Source organism: Tamandua tetradactyla, chromosome 10 (assembly GCF_023851605.1).
Source record: "Tamandua tetradactyla isolate mTamTet1 chromosome 10, mTamTet1.pri, whole genome shotgun sequence".
Taxonomy (NCBI): domain Eukaryota; kingdom Metazoa; phylum Chordata; class Mammalia; order Pilosa; family Myrmecophagidae; genus Tamandua; species Tamandua tetradactyla.
The window spans coordinates 7,389,747-7,413,411 of NC_135336.1; the positions used below are offsets into that span (position 1 = coordinate 7,389,747).

A 23,665-nucleotide genomic window follows, 5' to 3' on the forward strand; every position below is an offset into this window, starting at 1 on the left:
CAGACTGCACTGTATGGTGCTGTTTCTCCCATAGCCAGGATCCATGGGTCCAGGAACCAAGGGGTAGAAATGGGAGTGGCACCACTCACTATTACCTCTAGTGATCCACTAGAAAAATATTTGCTTCCTGTCCCTGTGACCTTGAGCTCTGTTGGTCTACAGGTTTTAGTTCCAAAAAGTGGAGTGCTTCCACAAGGAGAAATAACAATGATTCTATTGAACTGGAATCTAAGACTGCCACCTGGGCTTACTTTGGACTACTGATGCCCCTGGATCAACAAGCCAAGAAGGGGATTATATTACTGGCTGGAGCAACTGACTCTGACTATCAGGGGGGAATAGAACTGTAACTACACAATATTCTTAGGATATAGGAGATCCTCTAGGGCATCTTTTAGTAATGCCATGCCCTGTGATTATAATCAATGGAAAACTGCAACACCAATCCAGGTAGGACTATCAATGGCTCTGAAACTTCAGTAATGAAAGTTTGAGTCACTTCACCAGGCAAAGAACCATGGCCAGCTAAAGTGCTTGTTGAGGATAATGGGAACAGGGATGGGTAGTAGAAGAAGGTAGTGATAAATATGAACTACAATCATGTGATCAGTTACAGAAATGAGGACAGTAATGCTGTTTTCTTCATATTATAGTATTTAAGTTATAAGATATCAAGTTTAAGAATGAATATTACCCAACGACTTGCACTCTATTCTGGGGGAGTTTTAATGTGTTTCCAGTTATGTAGGACAGTTAAATATTGTTAGTCAAGGAAAAGATGTCTTTTCTTGTTTTCTATTTAGAATTTAAGTATGGTTTAAGGTGATGTATATAGCTACCAAACAGACAAAGTATAGATGATCATGGTCAGGTTCATGTGTCAACTTGGCCAGGTGGTAGTACCCATTAGTCTGGTTGGGCAAGTGCTGGCCTGTCTGTTGCTATGAAGACATTTCACAGAATTAAATCATGATCACAACAGTTACATCCACAGCTGATTGCATTTGTAATCAGCCAAGGGGAGTGTCTTCTGCAATGAATGATGGTTAATTGAATCACTGGAAGGCGTTTAAGAAGGATTCAGAAGAGATACTCTCTTCTTCCTGCTTTGGCCAGACCCTTCATTCGAGTCATCAGCTTCACAGTCTGCCCTACAGATTTTGGATTCTATGTTCCCATGCTTATGTGAGACACTTTTATAAATTTTATATCTATGGATATTTTCTGCTGATTCTGTTTCTCTAGCAAACCCTAGCTAATACAGAGTCCAATTCACTTCTTACAATGAAGAGCCCTGTCTGATGCAATCAATTTATTTTTAACTAGACTCCATGGCAATCTTATTTTTTGCTTACTGTTCTTTGAATGAGTAGCCATTTGGTCTATTTAAGAACTGCAAACAAGGTAGAACCTTGATCTTACTCTGTCCATCTGTGTACTGGTTAAAACCCATTCCAAGAGGAGAGCTGGATGTCACATTATACTTCTGACCCAATTCCTTGTGTCTTCAGGCTTGTTCAATAGGGCTGGGATTTTCTAGCTCTGAGAAAGTGGAAATAGAAATCTGTTGGAGGAAATGAATAGTACTTGGTAAGGTATAGACTTTGCCCAGAAACTCAGTTTCCTCACCTATGAAATCAGAGTATTGGATTAAGTGATTTACAAGTAATTATAAAATATGCTCGACATGTTTGTTTTAATGCAGATTGACTCAAATGTGATGAGTCAGTCTAGTAGGGACCGGAGGCAGTAATTTTATCTGCATACTGCCAATCACGCTGCTTAGATCAACCATTCTGAGCACATCTCTGCTCAGCCCATCCCTTGCTAAAAAATCTTCCATGGGCTTTGGATAAAGTGTACTGTCCAGGATAGATTGACTGCTGCTCAACCATACCACAGTACTTTCCTCTGTTCCTTTTTCTGTATAATTTTTTCTTCCCCACGTTGGTCTAATTTTGCCAGTTCTGTTGCCTTCTTGCTCATAAACTCATATTTTATCATTCCCTTCACATTCAATACTCAAGCCATAATGAACTATATTTAAGTCCCTGGTCCTACTATGCACTCACAATTTTCAGTCTTCACATATATAGTATCCATGGCCTGGAGCACTCCCGCTAGCCTTACATTTCTTTACCTATCTAATACCTAATCTTCTCTCAAGGCTGATCTTATGTATTGCTCTTTCAGTAAGTCTTCCCTGTCCCCCCAAAGAAGGTGTCCTTTCTATGACCTCCAAAGCACTCTGGACTCGTTCCTATCTTAACACATATTCTCTCTATAGTAATTAAATATATATTTGTTTATAACCCCAACTAGACTCTAGCAAACACTTTAAGCATATCTTATTCACTTTTGAATACCTAGTTGCAGTACATACTTGAAAATATTTCTGAAAGAATAAAAGATTAAATAGAAGTAATTCCTCTCTCTGAACATCCATAAAACTTTAAAATGCAATAGCTTTCTACTTTGTGTAAAGTATGAGTATATACATGGCTTATTGTACTCTTTGTTCTTTTAGATTAGGATCTATGACTATTCCAGTAAATCTCATGTTTAGGGCCTTCCATGTTAATAGGAACTCAGGAAATATTCACTTTAAGAAGTCCTATGATGTAAGTTAACCATAAAATCAGTTGTTCAAATTCATAGTAATACACTAACAACCTACACTGACTCTAGAAGACAGAGAAGACCTCAACAGACCAATTACAAGTAGAAGTTGAATCAGTCATCGAAAACTTCCCAAGTAAGAGAATCCAAGGCCCAAATGGTCTCACAGGTGAATTCTACCAGTCATTCCAAGGAGAATTAATAAAAATCCTACCCAAACTTTTCAAAATATTTGAACAGGAAGGAACACTACCTAATTCATTCTATGAGGTCATCATCACCCCAATTCCAAAGCCAGATTAAGATACTATAAAAATGGGAAAGTACAAGACCAATTTCTCTAATGAAGGTAGATGTAAAAATCCTCAAAAAGTTCTTGTAAATCAAATCCAACAGCACATTAAAAAAATTATACAATGTGATCAAGTGGATTTTGCCCCAGGTATGCAAGAGTCATTCAACAAAAAGAAATCAGTTAAAGTAATTCACCATATTAACATTGAAGGGGGAAAATTACAGGGTCATCTTGATTGATGCAGAAAAGGCATTTGACAAAATCCATCATCCTTTCTTGATAAAAACACTTCAAAAATAGGAAGAGAAGGAAACTTCATCTACACAATTAGGGCATATAGAAAAACCTCTCAGTAAACATCATACTCATTGATGAAAGAGTGAAAGCTTTCCCTCTAAGATCTGGAATAAAACAAGGAGGCCCACCATCACCACTGTTATTCAACATTGTGCTACAAGTTTTAGCTAGAGCAGTTGGACAAGAAAAAGAAATAAAATGCCCCCAAATTGGAAAGGAAGAAATAAAACGCTCACTATTTGCTGATGACATGATCCTATATAAAGAACATTCTAAAAAATCTACAACAAAGCTATTAGAGCTAATAAATGAGCTCAGCAAAGTGGTGGGATACAAGATCAACATGCAAAAATCAGTAGTGTTTCTATACACTAATAATGAGCATTATGAGGAGGAAATAAAGGAAAAATTTCATTTACAATAGCAAGGGAAAGAATCAAATATCTTGGAATAAATTTATCCAAGCATATAAAGGACTTGTACACAGAAAACTACAAAACATAGCTAAAAGAAATTAAAGAAGGCCTGAATAAATGGAAGGGCATTCTGTGTTTATAGACTGAAAGACTAAATATTATTAAGATGTTAATTCTACCCAAAATGATTTACAGATTCAACACAATTTCAATCAAATTTCCAGCAGCCTACTTTCCAGAATGCAAAAGTCAATTATGAAATTTATTTGGAATTGTAAGAGGCTCTAAATAGTTGAAGACATCTTGGAAAAGAAGAACAAATTTAGACAACTCACACTTCCTGATTTTAAAGTAGATTACAAAGCTACAATGGTCAAAACAGCATGGTATTGACATAAAGATAGATATATTGACCAACAGAAGTGAACTGAGAATTTAGAAAAGACCCTCGGATCTATGGTCAATTGACATTTGAAAGGGCTGTCAAGTGCACCCAACTGAGAAAGAATAGTCTCTTCAGCAAATAGTCCTGGAGAAACTGCATATCCATATGCAAAAGAATTAAAGAGGACACCTATTTCACATCTTACACAAAAATTAACTCATATTGGATCAAAGCCCTAAATAGAAGAGCCAGGACCATAAAACCCCTAGAAGAAAATGCAGGGAAGCATCTTTGAGATCTTGTAGTAGGCAATTGTTTCTTAGACTTTACACTCAAAGCACAAGCAGTGAAGAAAAAATAGATAAATGGAACTCCTGAAAATTAAAAACTTTTGTGCTTCAAAAGACTTTGTCAAGAAAGTGAAAAGCAACCTAGTCAGTGGGAGAAAACATTTGGAAACCATATATTTGATAAGGGTTTACTATACAGGATATATAAAGAAATCCTACAACTCAACAATAAAAAGATGAACACCCCAATGTAAGAATGAGCAAAAGACTTGAATGGACCTGTGTCCAAAGAATGGCTAAAAATCTCATGAAGGGGGCACAAATGAAATCAGAAGGAAAGATATACGATAAAGACTGAGATGGTATAATCTAGGAATGCCTAGAGTGTATAATGATAGTGACTAAATGTACAAATTTAAAAATGTTTTGCATGAATAAGAACAAAGGAATGTCAATAATGCAGGGTGTTGAAAATAGATGGTAATTAATATTTTAAAACTTTAACTTATATGTGAGACTAAAGCAAAAAATATTTATTTGGTACAAAATTTATATTTCGACTAGTGCATTTCCTAATATAACTTATGTGGACAGCTTAATTGAACACCATAAGTACATAGAACCTTGAGTAGGGCATGGGATTTTGTGGGTTTGTCCAGACTGATGCCTCAATAAATCCCAGAAGTATTTGAACATGGAATAAAAAAGTATTTGCAAAGTTCCCTTGGGGGAATGGTGAGAAAGGGGGAAAATTCAACTTCTCCAAGTGGAGAATTCTTGATATTCTCACAAGCAATGGGGACAACCAAAGCAATAGCCTGAGTCCCCAATCCTGGGGTGTGTTCATATGAAACTTAACCCCAGAAAGGATAGGCTAAGCCTACTTAAAATTAGGCCTAAGAGTCACCCCCAAGAGAACCTCTATTGTTGCTCAGGTGGCCTCTCTCTCAGCCAACATGACAAGCAAACCCACTGCCTTCCCCCTGTCTACATGGGACATAACTGCCAGGGGTGTGGACCTTCCTGGCAATATGGGACAGAAATCCTAAAATGAGTTGGGACTCAGAACCAAGGGATTGAGAAAACTTTCTTGACTGAAAGGGGGAAGAGAGAAATGAGACCAAATAAAGTGTCAATGATTGAGAGATTCCAAACAGTGGAGAGGTTATCTTGGAGGTTATTCTTATGCATTAAGTAGATATCACCTTTTTAGTTAAGGTGTAACAGAGAGGTTAGAGGGAACTGCCTGAAAATGTAGAGCTGTGTTTCTTGAAGCCATGTTTCTTGAAGATGATTGCATAATGATATAGCTTTCACAATGTGACTGTGTGATTATGAAAACCTTGTGTCTGATGCTTCTTCTATCTATTTTATGGACAGATGAGTAAAACATATGGATTAAAAATAAATAATAGGGGAACAAATGTTAAAATAAATTTAGTAGATTGAAATGCTAGTGATCAATGAAAGGGGGGTAAGGGGTATGGTATGTATGATTTTTTTTCTGTTTTCCTTTTATTTCTTTTTCTGAATTGATGCAAGTGTTCTAAGAAATGATCATGATGCTGAATATACAACCATGTGATAAAAAAAGAATGCTCATATTGTATGGTGATTGGTTTTATTAATAAAAATTAAAAAAAGAGCACATGAAAAGATGTTCAGCATCACTAGCTATTAAGACAATGCAAATCAAAACCACAGTGAGATATCATTTCACACCTGCTAGAATGGTCACTATTGAAAAAGCAGAAAATCGCAAGTGTTGGAGAAGTTGTGGAGAAACAGGAACACTCCTTCACTACTGGTGGAATATAAAATGGTGTAGCTGCTGTAGAAAACAGTTTGGCAGTTCCACAGGAAATTAAAAAACTGTCATATGATCCAGAAATCCTGCTACTAGGTATATACCCAGAAAAACTGAAAACAGGGACTCAAACAGACATTTGCACACTGATGTTCACAGAAGCATTATTCACAATTGCTAAAAGATGGAAGCAATCCAAGTATCCATCAACTGATGAATGGATAAACAAAATATGGTATATACATATGTTTTAGTTCACTAAAGCTAACATAAGGAAATATACTGGAAATCGGTTGACTTTCAACAATGGGGATTTATTAGCTTACAATCTTACAGTTCCGAGGCCATGAAAACTTCCAAATCCAGGCATCAATAGGCAATGCGGCAATCCTGGACTCTTCTGTAACATGGCAAGGCACATGGTGGTATCTGCTGGTACTTCTTTCCCAGGTTTCATTGCTTTAAGCTTCTGGTGGTTCCATCTGTGGCTTTCTTTCTGAGTTTCTGAGTCTTTTCCTCTGTCTTCTGTGTGTTTCTGTCTGAGCTTCTATGACTTTTTCCTTTTTTTCTGTTTCATCCTCTTTAAAGTACTCCAGTAAGAGGATTAAGATCCTTCTAGGGCATGCCCCAACTGAATTAACCTAATCAAAAGGTTCCACCAATAATGATCTACACCCACAGGAATAGATTAGCTCTAAGAATATGACTTTATGGGTATATACAACTTTAAACCATCACAACATATTATGGAATATTATTCAGCTGTAAGAAGGAGTGAAGTCTGGATACAATCAGCAACTGGATGGACCTTGAGGACATTATCTTAGTGAAATAAGCCAGACACAAAGGGACAAATATTGTATGATCTCACTCATATGAATTAATTATAATAAGCAAACTCATAGAGTCAGACTCTATAGGTTACCAGGGTAGAGAACGGGGATCTGAGGCTTAATTTGCACAGAATGTCTATCTAGGTTGACTGCAAATGTTTGGAAAGGGAAAGTGGTGATGGTAGCACATTATTGTGGGTGTAGTTAACAATGCTGAATTATGTTTTTAAATGTGGTTGAAAGGGAAAATTGGAGGTCATGTATATTACTAGCAGGAAAGTTAGAAAATAAAAGCACGGACTATATAAAACAGTGAGCCCTGTTATGGATGATGACTGTGGTTAATAGAACAAATATAAGAATGTTATTTCATGAGCTATAACAAATGTATATCACTATTTCAAGGTGTTAATAATAGGGTGGTATATGGGGAAAAAACATACCTAAAGTAAACTATGACTATAGTTAACAATAATATATTTTAATATTATTTTATCAGTTGTAACAAAGGTACCACACCAATGTTAAGCGTCAACAATAGGGGGGGATATATGGGAATGTTGTATTTTTTACATGACTTTTATGTAAACCTATAGCTTCTCTAATTAAAAACAATAATAATTTTTAAAAAAACATGCTGGGTGAAAGAACCAGAGACAAAGTTGTGCATATTTTGATTCCATTTATATAAAATATAAATATAAATACATTTTTAGAGGCAGTGTTAGATTGTTGGTTTTGTAAGGCTGAGGAAGGAGAGAGGAATTGAGAGGTGACTGCTAGGGCATATGGGGTTTTCCTTTGGAGTAATGAAAATATTCTAAAATTGATTATGGTGATGAATGAGCAACTCTGTGATTACACTGGGGCCATTGATTGTACACTTTGGATGGATTGTATGGTATGTGAACATATCTCAATAAAAACTGCTTTAAAATATCTGTATACTGCATGATTATATGTGTATACAGAAAAACATGACAGAGAATACACCAAAATATTAACTGTTAGAAATAGCATGCATGATGTTTTATTTACCCTTTTCCATATTTCTGTTTCAATTTCCTATATGAGAGACATATGTTTATCAGAAAAAAATTAAGAAATGGGAAATGTGTTTTACCTTAGCAGCCTCAAATGAAGCTCCAAGAACAATTAGATATGTAATAAATGTATAATAATTAGATAAAACAAACAGTTGTCCAAAATTGGCCACTTTTGAGAGTGAAAAGTGGTGTTATTAGTATTACCCAGAGGTAAAAGGCGTAATTTGGAATTGTACAGAGCATTTGAGTATATAGTCACCCTATTTAACTAGCAACATACCTTTGCTAGGTCATCAACAGTGTTTTGTAGGTTCTGATTCAATGTTGAAAGTGTTGGCTCAGGGAGAGCTCTAGCATTATATCTACTCTCTAGAAGGCCAAACTTAATATGAAAGATTATCAGCTCATAGTCAACCAGTGAGTTCACGACAGGGATAGATAAAATGCCCAGGACTCTTGATTCTCTTTACTTGTTTTAGCTTGTTAATGCTAACGGAAATGCAAAATACCAGAAATAAGATGGCTTTTAAAAAGGGAATTTACAAGTTTATACTTCAAAGACCATAAAAATGTCCAAATTAAGGCATCCAGAAAAAGATACCTTTGCGTAAGAAAGGGCCAATGGATGTTCTCCCTCTGCTCGTCCTTTGGCTTCAGAAAGCTTTCCCTGAGACATTTTCTTTCTGCATCTCTATGTTGGCTGTGAAGCTTTTTCTAAAATCATTCCCTCTCAAAGGACTCCAGCAGGCAACCCCACCTTGAATGGGTAGAGATGCATCTCCATGGAAACCATCTGAACAAATGGTCCCACCTACAATTAGGTGGGCCTCAACTCCATGGTAATAACTTAATCAAAAAGATCCCACCCAATAATATTGAATCAGGATTTAAGAACATGGCTTTCTGGGGTACACAACAGTTTCAAACTGGCACATTATTCTTCACCCCAATGAAAGCTAGTTAACTGTTTTTTTTTTTTTTTTTATGCTATGTGGCTGGGTCACATTTCATCCTTTTTCTATATGAGTATCCTGTTATTGCAGCACGATTTTGTTGAATTTTTGCTTGTTTGGTTTTTTATTTGTTTGTTTGTTTTTTGGGGAAGTGCATGGGCAGGGAATTGAACCTGGGTCTCCTGGGCTAGTTAGCTTTTGATTAAGTTGTATGTATGCAACGGAAAAGACTGCAACTTAGATAATTTTTTTAACTCACATAGTCATCATAAACTAGAAGGAAGCAAAATCAAATCTGTTGATTTTTCCTACATCTGCCACGGTGATCATGCATAATCCTTTAATTGTAATCAGAGGTAGGAATAAAATGTCAAAGCCATGTGCTATAAGAATTTAATTGAAGATTCAGACATCATCCCACTTTTCTTCCTTAGATAAAAGCAGTCAGAACATTTAGACATCATTTCAGAAATCATCAATTTAAGAACTCGGTTCTGGAAAGTCTTCTTATCCATGCTCTAGGGAAATCAAGTCTTGATATTTATTGCATTTGGGTCAATTTGTGGCTTAATAGATTCATTCTTACCAATAGGTTGACAAATTAAGGGTCAAATAGACCATGAAAGAACATTAAGAGGACAACTCTGTGTGCAGTGGTGTAAAGGTTGAGTAAGGAAAGGAGAAGAAATATTAGGAATTGTGAACTCCAATTATAATATTCAATATATTTGCATAGTGTTTAGAGTTTGCAATGTAATTTTTAAACATTTTTATTGAGAAATATATATACAAAAAAGTGATAAATTTCAAAGTACATTTTAACAAATAGTTTTAGAATAAATTTCAGAGTATGGTATGGGTTACAGTTCCATCATTTCAGGTGTTTCCTTTCAGCTACTCTAAGACACTGGAAACTAAAAAGAAATATCAGTATAGTGATTTAGTAGTCATACTAAATTTGTTAAATCCTATATTCTCTGATAAAACTCCCCCTTCTCCTTTGATCCTTCTCCCACTCATTAGGCGTATTTGGGCAACAGCCATTCTAACTTCATGTTGAAAAAGGGTATCAACATTTTGGGGTAGGATGATGCAACTGGTTGATGCTCTTGGGGAGACTAGTAACTCTGGATTTCAGGGCTTATCTGGCTTAGGAACCATCTGGAAGTTATATGTTTTGAAAAAATAAACTTAGTGAGTGAAACATGTATAGTGTTTCAGATAGACCCCTGGGTATTCTTCGGGGTTTACAGGAATATTGTTGATTGGGGTTTGGCATACCATGGCAATTAGCAATATCTAGTTGAAGCTGCAATGTGTTTTTATATTCGTTATTTTGTCTGATTTATGCTATAAAGAAACAGAGGAAGGTGAGGCAGGGGTTAGGACCCTCATCCAAGAGGTGAATGAATAAATGAATGAATAAGGCTCAGGGAGCATTAGTGATCACGACTTCATCAGTAGAGCTGGGACTAGAACCCAGGTGGTCTGATTTCTAGCTGAACAGCCTCCCTTGTGCCTAGTTACAGGGTTGAGTGTTTCACCTGTACAAGGTAAGGGGGACCTAAAGAAATGTGTCTTGTCCTATTTGGAATTTCTAAATGCCACCAAAACCATTCAGGCCACATATTTTTGCTCAGAAGATGCTGATGGGTTCCAATTCTTTCCCTGTCTGTTGATTGTGACATGTGTTACAGACAAAGAGAAAACTCATAATAAACCAGCCTGTTGGAAGGAAGCTAGAGCTTGTGATCAGCGATTTCTCAGTGTCCTGTAAGTATTTGAAACTCCACTCACACAGCCACCTGTGTGACCTGGAGCTAGCTGTGTTCAGGATCATAAGGTAAGATATTAAAGTGCTGTGCTCATCCATAAGTCAAGACTGACAAATGAAATAATACCATGTGCCTCACTGTGGCTTTATAAGGTTCAGATGAGAGATGAAACACTAGTCCATTTGGTTTAAAACATCATTTTAGGAATACAAACATGAATTATTGACCTATTTTTTTGCTTCTGTTTTTGTTTTTTGAGAATTGTGCTAATAGTGGGTATTCAAAACACATGTGGAATTTCCTGGCGACGAGGGAATCTTGACTAACGTAAGGATTAGTGACGGGAATGAAAGCATATATTGGAAATTGCCCAGAGTGAAAATTGTCCTTGAAAAATAAAGAGGAAGGCGACCACATTGGAACCTGACACAACCCATTTTTCCTCCAGCTTCGGGACCCATTGCTGGTTATTGTTTGAGCACCAGAAGCAGCTGGCTTTTAACTAAGGGACAAGCTACCTAAAACACAGGTATCTAAACAGTGGCCATAGTGAGAGTGTACCATAAGAGGAAGGCAGAGACTGAAACCACTTGTGAGAGGGGTGGTAGGTTCTCACCTCTTATCTTAAACTTACAAGAACCCTGGGGAGGAGGATTTCTGGTGGCATTTAAATTGTTACTTCTCTCTTCTCTCTTTGCTCACACAGTTAAATCTGTGAATGCTAAAAGTATCAGTGATGGGACACTCATTGTAATGAGAACCTAACCTCAAAGAAGGGGACAAATGGGAAAACTCTTTTAAGGGCAGAATCAGCCAGACTTGACAGCTAGAGAAGAGGGGCAAGGGAGAGCGAGAAAGCCAAAATGGCTGTGGGTAATGATTGGGAGTGGAGATGGGGAGAAGGGAGGAGAGTTTGATTGTGAGTCATGTTGAGTTTGAGGGTTCTCAAATAAAGGGTGATATTCTGTAGAAGAGATATTATTTCAGATACTTAAAAGCAAGAAATAAAATTTTTTAAAAATTGCCTATAATTGGGGGGCTTGCAATTAAAATTAAGTTTATTCTATAAAGTAGGAGAAACTTAATCTCATTCAGGGCTACACCTCCCTTTCTCTTGAAATACCACTAACAGAGACTATCTTAGCTAACTGAGTAAGTGAAGAGTCAAGGGTTAGAAGTATGGGTAAAAATCTCATTAAATATTTCAAAATAATGTTTTACCACAGACCATCTGGTATGGATTGCTGAGAAGATTCAAGTGCAAAATGAGTAATTGCATCTTTCCAAATATTTTTTTTGTTCTTTGTCTTAAAAAAAGAAAGAGCTCTATTGTCTTTATCTTATTACCAAGACAGGAAAATTTAAAAGCAATATATGGCTTTTGTAAGAAAATTAGAAAATTTAGATAAGCAAAAAGAAGAACTCATCCTATTCTTGGAGATGACCACTTTTAAAACCTTAGAACACACCCTTTCAGATCCTTTTTTTAAAAACACTTTTTTTTCCACTTTAAAATATCATATAACCAAGAGAAATGAAAATATATGATAACACAAAAGCTCCTACGTGTATGTTCATAGCAGAACTACTCATAATAGCTCCAAAGTGGAAATAATCCAAATATCTCCCAACTGATGGTGAGAAAAACAACATGTGGTATATCCATACAATGGAATATTATTCAACAATGAAAGAAATGGGGTAGTGCTACTTGCTACAACATGGATGAACGTTGGAAACATTATGGAAAGTGAAAGAAGCCAGATGCAAAAGACAATACGTTATATAATTCAATTTATATGAAATATTCAGAAATGGGCAAATCTTTAGAGGCAGAAAGTAAGTCAGTGGTTGCCTAGAACCGCAGGTGGGGAAGGAGTAGGCATAAGGTTTCTCTTTGGGGCAATGGAAATGTTTTAAAATTAGAATGCAGCAATGTTTCCACAGTTCTATAAATTTACTAAAATCAAAAAAACTTGTACATTTAAAAGGAAATAATTTTATGTTATATAAACTTTACCTCAATTAAGCTGTTCAAAACATACATCATGTACCTCCTTTCATTCACCTAAAGCTGCAACTGGAAATACGAATTTAATCAAATACCTGTCGTTGGGCTGAGATGCTCCCTCCCGCCCTGGTGTTTGCTCTGCAACCTGAGGAGTGGATGAGGTTGTTCATCACAGCCATGAATCAGGCCGGAAGGCCATTCTAAAGCCTATCCCCACATATAGGCCACCTCCTTCATCAGTCACACAACTCCAGGCAGCTTCATAAAGGAGCCAGCAAGGCACGAGCCCCTGGAGATCATCCAGTGCCAACTACTGCTGTTGTATGAAGACAAAAATGGGTGCTAGATGTTTGTGTGGCCCGAACGGGTCCTTCTGGGGTAGGCCTGTGGGATCTCCAGGCTCCTTGTTGCTTGCTCTATCACATCAAATATCACATCAAAGGACGTGTGCAGCTGCAGCAGATGATCAAGTCCAAACCAAGGTTCTTTGGGAGGTCTCTGCCAAGCTATCTCAGCTGACCCTTCCCTTCCCTTGGAGCTGATATCATGTAAATTGATATCATGTATCGTCTTTGTGTTACCATGAAAGGTAGGGACTGTGTCTATATTTCTCAATACTGTGTCTCCAGGCCTAATATAGTTAGTAGCTGTGCTGGTTTGAAAGGATGTATGTCCCCTAGAAAAGCCATGTTTTAATCAAAATCCCATTTCATAAAAGTAGAATGATCCCTGTTCAATACTGTATGTTTGAAACTGTGATCGGATCATCTTGCTGGATGATGTGATTTAGTCAAGAGTGGTTGTTAAACTGGATTAGGTGATGACATGTCTCCACCCATTTGGGTGGGTCTTGATTGTTTTATTGGAGTCCTATAAAAGAGGAAGCGTTTTGGAGAAGAGAGAGATTCAGAGAGAGCAGAGAATGCTACAGCACCACGAAGCAGAAAGTCCACGAGCCAGCGACTTTTGGAGATGAAGAAGGAAAACGCCTCCTGGGGAGCTTCATGAAACCAGAAGCCAGGAGAGAAAGCTAGTAGATGACACCATATTCACCATGTGCCCTTCCAGCTGAGAGAGAAGCCCTGAACTTCATCGGCCTTCTTGAACCAAGGTATCTTTCCCTGAATGGATGCCTTAGATTGGACATTTCTCTAGATTGTTTTTTTTTTAACTGGGGCATTTTTCTCAGTCTTAGAACTGTAAACTAGCAACTCATTAAATTCCCCCTTTTAAAAGCCATTCTGTTTCTGGTATATTGCATTCCAGCAGATAGCAAACTAGAACAGTAGGTGCACAGTAGTCAGATGTTAGAACAAAAAGATGGTATAAACTGTCTTCCTTTGTGTTTGAGCCTCCTTGAAACTTCTCACTGGAAGGAAACCCAAGGGTTCTAAAAGTACTATGCACGCCCCCTCCTTCATCAGTCACACAACTCCAGGCAGCTTTGTAAAGGAGCCAGAGAGACACGAGCCCCTGGAGATCACCCAGTACCAATTGCTGCTGATGTATGAAGACAAAAATGGGTGCCCTGAACTGTCTAAAAGTACTGTCCATACTATCTTGGCTTCCACAGATAGTCCCCACTGCCAGACTACATTGCCTGATATAGTCCTAAACCTTTGGTTAGATTTATATTTGCAACTGAAGTTTTAGGTAAATGATACAAGGTGCATGATATATGTTTTTAAAATCTTACTGGAGGTCAAAAGCCAGACTGGTGCAGGACATCGAGTTGGGATAGCCCCAAATACATTCTGAGTCTGTATTCTGGTAAAATGCAAACAGTGGTAACTCTACAGCCACTGGCTGAATACTGGGCTTGAAAACTGGGTAAATTTGTACCGAAATCCATGGGGTAGATAGAAGCCATTGTCCACAGAGCCTTGATTCCTCTTGGCCAATAAAGAAAGTAGTTTATGACACCATTTCTGCACACACACACTGCCCCCCCGCCCTGCCAAGAGAAAGACCTCATACTCCAAAAAGGGAGAAGAATTTCTTTAGGAAGTATGCACAGACACACACACACACACACTGAAATAATTTTTTTTTTCCATTGTAAAGCAAGGTATGAAGAACAGAGAAAAGACAAAGCTTTTGTAAACTGCTTCATTAACTTCAATGCTACCTTTGCTAAAAGCATTCCACTACTGTTTACCGTATCAAGTTTTCCTCTCTTTACAAAAGGCTGGTGCTTATTCTCACCAGAGTTATGCAGAGGTCTTGTTTGCATCACACACTAGTACTACGTTCTTGGGAAAAGAACTATGCTTGACTATACAATAGGATACATAAAATATTAAAACTGTCAGTTGTACTTAGTTCTTCCTAGAAAAAATGACCTTGGGTAGTTTTTAAGAATTTGCTTGCTCTAAAGTTGCAAAAATAACCATTGCTTTAATTCCTATCCATTTCTACATCAGAACTGTATCTTCTGATCTAATTTATAAAATTTATACTTGTTAAATCTGAGGGGAAGCCCTAAGACAATGCACACATTGTAACAAGCAGCAAATAGTCCTCCTGCTTTCCTCCCTCCTGGCCCTAGCTCTAAGATGACCTGAGAGTCTTCCAGGGATCAGGCATCCAGTATGATGCCTTTCTAGCAGACATGAGGGATTCGCTCACTCATTCACTGAATAATATCTGCTCCTGAATGGACAGGTACTGCCTAATCTCTTGGAGAGTCAGAGATGAACAAAATATGAATTCTAAAAGATTTCATATTTGAGAGGAGGAGATCAAATACACCTACGAAATATTACCATGCAATGGGATAATCGAGTGTGCATCTTTCTTAGAAGATAGAAGTATTTCAGGAGCAGAAAACTAAAGGAGAAAAGGCTCAGAAGTAGGGAAGTGCTGGAAGCTGTGTGTGTGCATGTGTGTATGTGTGTGCATTTAAGTGGTAATGGTGGGGAGTTTGTAGTTTATGGTTGGAAAAAAGCCCTTAGGACTTCAAACATGGAACCGGGGAAGGACAGCTGAAAGGTTTGGACTTAGCACTATGGGACTTTTGCAAGTTGACATTATAATATGGCATGCTGTGCTCCAGGAAGATGAATTCAGCCACTGGGTAGAATGTAGAGTCAAATTCAAGAGCTATGATCAAATTCGAGAACCTAATTGTATAGATAAAGAAGCTGAGACCAGAGAGGAAGTGAGCTGTCATCAGGTCACACAGCAGTTTTAGGGTGTGGCAAGGACCAGGAACCTTTCTCCCTTTGCTTCTCCCCATGCAAATTCCTGGTTCTACTTCAAAATGATCGGGTTCAACTGATTTCTTCTCCCTTCCTACGGGTGTACTTGCATCCAGACCTCACATTTTGATGAAAGTATCTGATTTTTTTTTTTCAACTTCTTCTATCATATAATATAACATATATACAAAGAAAGAAAGAAAAAAGCAATAATTTTCAGAGCACTCTTCAACAAGTAGTTACACAACAGATCCCGGAGTTTGTCATTGCCATTCCATCCTCTCAGATTTTTCCTTCTAGCTACTCAGAATATAGAAGGCTAAAGGGAATAAATATTTTTTTTTATCACCACAATCGACTTTTTTGAGAAAAATAACATCTATACAAAAAAGCAATAAATTTCAAAGTACAGCACAACAATTAATTGTGGAACAGATTTCAGAGTTTGGTATGGATTACAATTCCACGATTGTAGGCTTTTACTTCTAGCTACTCTAAGATACTGAAGGCTAAAAGAAATATCAATTTAATGATTCAGCAATCATATTTGTATGTTAAACCCTACCTTCTCTATATAACTCCACCATCACCTTTGATCTTTCTAGTCCATTCTTTACAGGTATTTGGGTTATGGCCATTCCAACTTTTGCATGTTGAAAGGGTCTGTCACTAATATGGTGTAGGAAGCTAGAACTAGCTGATGTTCTGGAGAGGCTGGGCCCTCTAGGTTTCAGGACTTATCTAGTCCAGGGGCCCATCTGGAGATTGTAAGTTTATGGAAAGTTACCTTAGTGCATGGAACCTTTGTAGGATCTTATATATTGCCCTAGGTGTTCTTTAGGATTGGCTAGAATGGCTTTGATTGGAGTTTGGCAAGTTATGATAGGTAGCAATGTCTAATTGAAGCTTGTCTAAGAGCAGCCTCCAGAGTAGCCTTTTGACTCTATTTGAACTTTCTCAGCCACTGATACTTTATTAGTCACACTTCTTTTCCCCCTTTTGGTCCAGATGGAATTGTTGATACCACAGTACCTAGGGCAGGACTCATCTCTGAGACTTATCTCCCACGCCACCAGGGATGTCACTTTCACCCCTAGATGACACATTCCACATAGGGAGAGGGCAATGATTTCACTTACAGAGTTGGGCTTAGAGAGAGTGAGGTCATATCTGAGCAACAAAAGAGGTCTTCCAGAATTAACTCTTAGACATACCTATAAATTGAAGGTATCTGATTTAAATTCACCAGCCCCACCAATTCTCCCTCTTCCTCTGCCTTTGATGAAGAAAAAGAAGAACACAAACAACTGGGTCAATGAACAAGGCTAGAGATGGCCCTAGGGCAGGGAGGCCTCTCAAAGGAGGTGATGTTGGAGGTACATGTAGAAGGAAGACAGCTTCTTGGAGAAAAAAAGAACTTGTGCAAAGGCATGAAGAGGTGGGATGCCATTGGGAAACCACTAGCAGCTTTGATGTGCTGGAGCAGGTAGGGGCATGGAAAAACTGGGAGAAATGAGGGGGAAGATGTCAAATCATGAAGGGCTGTGCAAACCATATTAAGAATTTTGGCCTGAAAGGTTTTAAGCTGGGGAAAGGCCACACCAGATTGGTATTTACCTTTCATCTTCTGTGGCCCCTTTGTCCTTATTACTTTTCTAATAGCCTCTTTATAACCTTTCCTCTCAGTTGGAAGATCTTGGGTTTCTTCACTGGAGTTTTCAAACTGAGACCACTCAGCAGTGGATGAGCAGGTGCCATGTTGCCTGGGCTCAGGGTGGAATCTCAGCTCTCCAAGTTCTTGCTCTGGGAGTCTGAGCAAGCTACTTAACTACCTGGGCCTCAGTTTCCTCATAGTCCAAATAGAGAAACCAATAATCCCTACCTCAGAGGGTTTTTGCAAGGGTTAAATGAATTGCATATGAAAATCCTTAGAACAGTGCCTGGCATATCATAAGCACCCAGAAATATTAAGCTACAAAAGAACTTTTGGATAAAGGAGTGTAAAGGATGAAAGGGAGTGGTGGGGTCCATGGCCTGTCCTGCCTAAAGGCCTTTTGGTACAACACACTGGAACAGTGAGAATGCTACCGTAGGCCTTCAGATCACCTCTGTGAAATCCTTGACCCATACTATCCCTGCTGACCTGAAATTCTGGGCTGCTTCTAGTCTCTGTGCTGATAAACCACATTTCTCTAGCATTGAGTCTCAAAATTTATACAGTCTTCCCTTCTGGCCCAAGTACCTGACCACAACAAGTGTTGCTGTAGGGATGTTGAGGAACGGGAAGGTGCAAAAGTAACCAGAACAGCACATAAGAATGAGGCTTTTTGTTTGGGTTTGTACTACCGACAATGGTTAGTTCACCAAGCAGCCAGTTTATGACTTTGTTGCTTATGCTCCTGGTGAATACCTCCCAAGTTGCAAGTATCTTTTGCAATATACATATCTGTCTTTATATAATGCTCATGCTAACACTATGCCCACCTGAGCCATTCATAACTATTCAGAAGAAACACAGTGATCTTCCCCAACACACCCAAACAACAATTCCAATGTAATTGGTAGCATTTCTGGATCCAATATAGCACTCTTATAATGTGTATGATGGAGAATGAATGACTCTAATTATACCTTATTAACTTCCATTAGAATCCTATTATTCTTTATAAGTGGGTTACTGGGGCAAAAAAAAAAAAAAACCCCGAAATGCTGGTCAAGTCCTGTTACATCCAATCAAGACTGGGCAAATCCTTTCTTACTTGATTTAATATTGGGGCTTTCTCATACTAAAAGGTAGCACTCTGACATGGGTTTGCTGATATGTTGAAGATGGAGTGAGGAATTCTGGGGTGATCTGTTTAAAGCTCCAGAGCAAATAATTTTTTTTTGAGTTTTTTTAAACATTTTTATTATGAAATATAACATTTAGACAAAAAAGTAGATACATTTCAAAGTACATTTTAACAAGTAGTTATAGAACAAATTTCAAAGTATGGTATGTGTTACAGTTTTGTAATTTCAGGTATTTCCTTCTAGACACTGGAGACTAAAAAGAAATATCAGTATGATTCAGCAGTCATACTCAGTTGTTAAATCCTAACCTCTCTGTTACAACTCCTTATACTCCTTTGATCCTTCTCCCAATCTTTAGGGATATTTGGGCAATGACCATTCTAACTTCTTCATGTTGAAAAGGGGTGCTGTCATTATGGGGTAAGGGAATAAAACTAGTTGATGCTCTTGGAGAGACGGATATCCTCTGGGTTTCAGAGCTTATCTGGCCTAGGAACCATCTGGAATTTTAGGTCAGAACAAATCATTTTAACTGCTCATATTTCCTATTTCAAACAGTGTTAGGTACATAGAGAAAATTATTTAATTATTGTATGGAACAGGTACTTCTGACTTTGTCTTGCTGCTACTACTTTTGCATTTTTGTTATGTAGGATCAGAAAGCTGAAAACAAAAATTAATTAGGATCCAGGAATGTCTGAATTCAAAGACCCTTCACATAGAAGGTGCTTGATTAACAAGTGCAATAATGTGTTTTTCACATTTATTTCTTTAACTACTACTAAAAAAATCCCATCAAACACCAAAAGAACAAAGTTTTGGAGATTTCATGAACCGTAAGGTCACTGTGTTCTTTTAGTAATATTCATGAATGGATTAGGTTCCACCAGGAAGTTGGGTGAAAAAAAAATCATGAGATTAGTCAGGTGACCTGGATTTTTTTTTTTTTTTTTGAGGCGGGAAGCGCTTGACCCAGTCACTTTTGTGACATTGGGCAAGTCACTGTACCTGAATATTTCCCCCTCAGAAGTAAAAGGGGTACTACAATGTCTCATCTAACTTACATGAAGATTCAATAAATTGGTGAAAAAGTGCTTGTATGATGTGCCGAGGTGAGGGATTATTATTTTAGAAACCAGTAGGAAGAAATAAAGGAAACAAAGTCCCCACCTTCCAGGCAATGGTTGCCCCGCATATTAGCCCCTTGATAAAGTAGATGTTCTCATCGTGGTTCATATTTACATATGTTAAAGGAAAAAAAACCCAACTCAAACTTTCCAAGAGCGCTTGCCTTTATTCAAACCAGTTCACTCAGTTAGCGTTCTGGACTTCTGGAGAGGCCTGTGAGGTAAACGTTAAACTTAGGGGTCTGTTTACTTGAGCACAGGACAAGGGAGTTGCTCTGAAGCAACTGATCGTATATGGCTATTAGGAGCTCACTGTCAATCACAACCTTCCAGGAACTTGCTCCAGGGGCAAGGGAGGTACAAAATCACCTCACCGGGTGGTCCGCGTTGCCCGCTGACTTCTAACCCAGCTCACTGTCTCTATGGGAAGGAGAGAGTCAGGGTTCTGCCTGGCGGCGGAACTCTGCTGGAAGGCAGAGCACCTGGGTTCCACTCCTGCATCTGCTGAGTGTACTGACCCTGCGCAAGTCATTTCTCTTCTGAGAACTTCAGTTTTCTCACGTGTGAAGTGACCAGTTGGAAGTTGGTCCTTGCTAGCTCCGACGCCCTGTAAGTTTGGAGACTTTGCCGGGAATCCAGGGTGGGGCTCACGAGCAACATCTTGGAAGGGGATTCCATGGCAGGCTCCCCTCCGCCCAGGCTCAGCGCCCTAACTTGGAGACGCAGGCTCCCCCACTCCTCCAGCAACCCCCAAACTCGGGCCGCTTCCTTTTTCTACATCTCCTTCCTCTTCCTCCAGTGCAGGAAAAGCCTCTACACCTCACTCTTTCCTGCATTCCCGCGTCTCCTCCTCTTCCTCCCAGGAAATGCAATGCGCTCAGAGCGCCCACCTTCTGGCCAAACCACTGCCCTCGGCGGGCGTCCCCTCCCCCGCCAGGCGAGCGCTGCGCGGCGGCCCCGCGGGCACACGCCTTCCCATACCTTACATGGACAAATGCGTGCAGGCAAAGTCAGGAATTCGGGCCCCTGACGTCAGCTTCCAGCGCTCAGGGCACCGCACGGGAGACCGAGGGGAGGGGGTGGGGACGGTGGGGAGGAAGGAGGGGGAAAGGCACCAACCAGCAAGCAGCCGCTCCAGCCCTGCCGAAGTTTCACTTTTTGTCTGTGGGTTGCCTCCCGGGCCCCGCGCGAGCTTTCCCGGGATAAGTAGCTTTAGCGAGCGGGGGAGAGCCGGGCGCTGCAAGGTAAGGGCTGACTGTACGGTCCGGGGCTCCGGGCGCGGGCGGCGCGCTCCGTGGGGCCGGTGCGGGACGCGGGGCCGGGCCTGTCCGGGGCTGGGGACAATGGGCGGGGGAGTGCCCGGGCACCTCCTCCCCGGTCTCTGCCTCCGCCTCCAGCCGCCGCCGCTGCTGCCCCGGCTGCCTCCTCCCTGAGGTATTGTTGCAAATCCTCCTTCCTTCCCCCCCAGCCGCCGCCCGCGCGCGCCTCGGGAACCCCCAGCCCTACCCGGGCCGGAGCGCCTCCGGGGTGTCAGGAGCGCGGGGCGTAGGGCACCGGGAGCGCGCCTTGCTAGGGCTGCCGGGCCCAGGGTGCGGAAGTGCCGGCCGCGGCCCAATCACCCGGTGCACGCCGTGGGGGAGGGGGACCCAGAGTTTTTCGGGAAGCGTCGACCCCAGGCTGGGCGGGGCTGGAACCCTGTCCGGCGCGCCCTGTTTTGGGGCTTTTCTGGGCGCCCAGGGGGCGGGGCCACCCCCGGCTGCTTAGAGCTTTCGCGGAATCACACTTGTCACAGTGGAAAGGGCGTGGGTACTGGATCCTCCGAGTTCTCCCATTTTACAATCGGGGCAACTAAGGCGTAGAGAGAAGGGCCTCCCCCAGAGCCATTCACGAGAGGCTGAGCCGTAAATAAAATAGATGGTTCCTGTCCCCTGGCTCCCTTTCTCTAAACATTTCTGGAGCACGCAGTGTGTGTCAGGCGCTGTGCAGGGTGTGTTGGGTCAGAGAGGCAGAGAAGGCACAGTCCCTACCCTCAGGGAGTGCACAGTCGAACCAGGGAGCCAAACCTGACCAAATATAGAGTGCTCAGGGCTGGGGAAAGGGCACCAGGCAAACAGTTTCAATTTTTACTTGCTGGGTACTGTAAATCAGGGATATCGAAGAATGGGGGAGTTTTCCGAAGCCCGCGAGTGGCATGGAGGAAGGGCATTTCCGCAAGAGAACTGCAGGACCAGAGAGAACCAAATAAAGTGTTGGGGGAGTGGGGATGAAACTGTCAACATTAATCTGTTGGGAGCAGGGTACAAGAGATGAGATAATCAGTGGAATACTGCCTAGGTAGGGGAACAGGGCAGTGTCTGTGGGACCGACGGGTCCTAAGGGGACAGTAGGAGCTCTTCAGCTTCCTTTCCTTTTTTTTCTCTTCTTTTTCTTTTCTTTCTCTTGCCTTGTCCTGCCTTCTGTTCCCCACTCCTTCTCTTCCCTTTCCCATCTTTTCGCTTCTCTTTTCCATCCCTTTCCTTTCCAAGGATTCAGACTTCCTGCCCCCAACAAAAACCCCATCAGCAAAAACTCAGAGTTATCTCTGAGATAGTTGTTTAATATCAGACTTTTACTTTACTTTCCTGTCCACTTTCTCTTTCCCCCACCCCCTTTTCTAGGTTTCTTCCCTTCCCAATAAAACTCATTCTTGCTAAGATATTAGTGACTTAGTGGCTCACCCCTTAAGACACATTTGCAGTTTTAGAGAGCCTTAAAGTAGAAGGAGGGAAACGGGATTAGGGTGCCTTTAGAAAGCAGCCAACCCTCTACCCCATCCTCACCCTCCCTCACTCTTAGAGGGAAATAGAGGCTGAGAGAGAGTGGGTAATAACTCACAGGGCTAGTTAATAGTAGTCCACATTCTCAGTAGGGTCCTTTCTGTCCCATAATCAGCCTTCCTCTTTCCGCAGTTCCTAGAGCATGGATCTTTTACTTAAATGTTTGTAAGGCTGCCTCCCAACCACATGACCCAGACCTTTACATTCTGAAATCTTTAGATGCAAGATAAATAATTGAGATTAGTTGTCTGACCAGTGGACAGTGCAGATCTTGGGCCATATAAACAGTGGGTCGGCTTAGAGTTGACTTTGGTGATGCAGAAGAGCAGCTGAGCTCCTGACTTGGTTACTATGGCTGGGACTGAGTAGGACCCTTCTTGGGGCCACGTATTCTGAGTGAGAGGTGATTCCTATGGGAAAGGTGCACAGTTAGTTCCAGGTGATAGTGCATGGGAGAGGAGGATTGATTATGAAGGCCCTTAAAAATGCTGGGTGCAGGAGTTTGAATATGACTTTAAAGTCGTGATTTGAGGGTTTTCATTGGGCTGTGACATGATTTGGAGGGGAGGAAATGGCAGTGGGAAAGTTACTGCTACCCAAATTCCGATGGAAGGCAATAATTTGATTTGAAACTATTACTAGTATGTGTTCATTTGACATGTATAATAGAGTACATACTATGCACCATTGGCAAATATCATGAAAATTTTATAGGAGGCTCCTCTCTTTTTTTGAGATGAATATATTATATTTCATCAATTCTAAAATACATTTTTTCATATGTAATGTCACTGAAGTTGGGATGTCTTATAATCATAAATGTTTCATTGTTGAGCAGCTTTTTTTCATTATAAATTGATACTGTTACATCTTATGACTGATGGCTTAGATTTGAGAAAATTAGTTAATTATACCCTTTATGAATGTACAGTGCTTTGTACTTTATAAAACGCTTTCTCATCAGAGATTCCATTTGAATCTCAAAGAACACCCAAGAATTAG

The 23,665-nt window shown here is 40.2% G+C and overlaps 1 protein-coding gene and 1 long non-coding RNA gene across 5 annotated transcripts in view; one reads left to right on the forward strand and one right to left on the reverse strand.

Moving 5' to 3' along the window:
- Positions 1-1,333: 1,333 nt before the first annotated feature.
- LOC143648198 (uncharacterized) overlaps positions 1,334-23,665 on the reverse strand; it is a 39,049-nt gene continuing 16,717 nt past the window's right edge. Inside the window, exon 3 of the long non-coding RNA XR_013158437.1 lies at positions 1,334-1,564. This is a non-coding gene — a long non-coding RNA (uncharacterized LOC143648198). The remainder of the gene's footprint in view (positions 1,565-23,665) is intronic.
- LPP (LIM domain containing preferred translocation partner in lipoma) overlaps positions 20,927-23,665 on the forward strand; it is a 696,418-nt gene continuing 693,679 nt past the window's right edge. For 2 of the 4 annotated variants that reach the window (XM_077117860.1, XM_077117864.1), the window contains exon 1: positions 20,929-21,091. The gene's annotated coding sequence lies outside the window, so the exon portion shown is untranslated. Of the gene's footprint in view, positions 21,092-21,230; positions 21,282-23,665 lie in introns of those variants that run through there. The other 2 variants (XM_077117865.1, XM_077117861.1) reach the window with 2 other exon arrangements.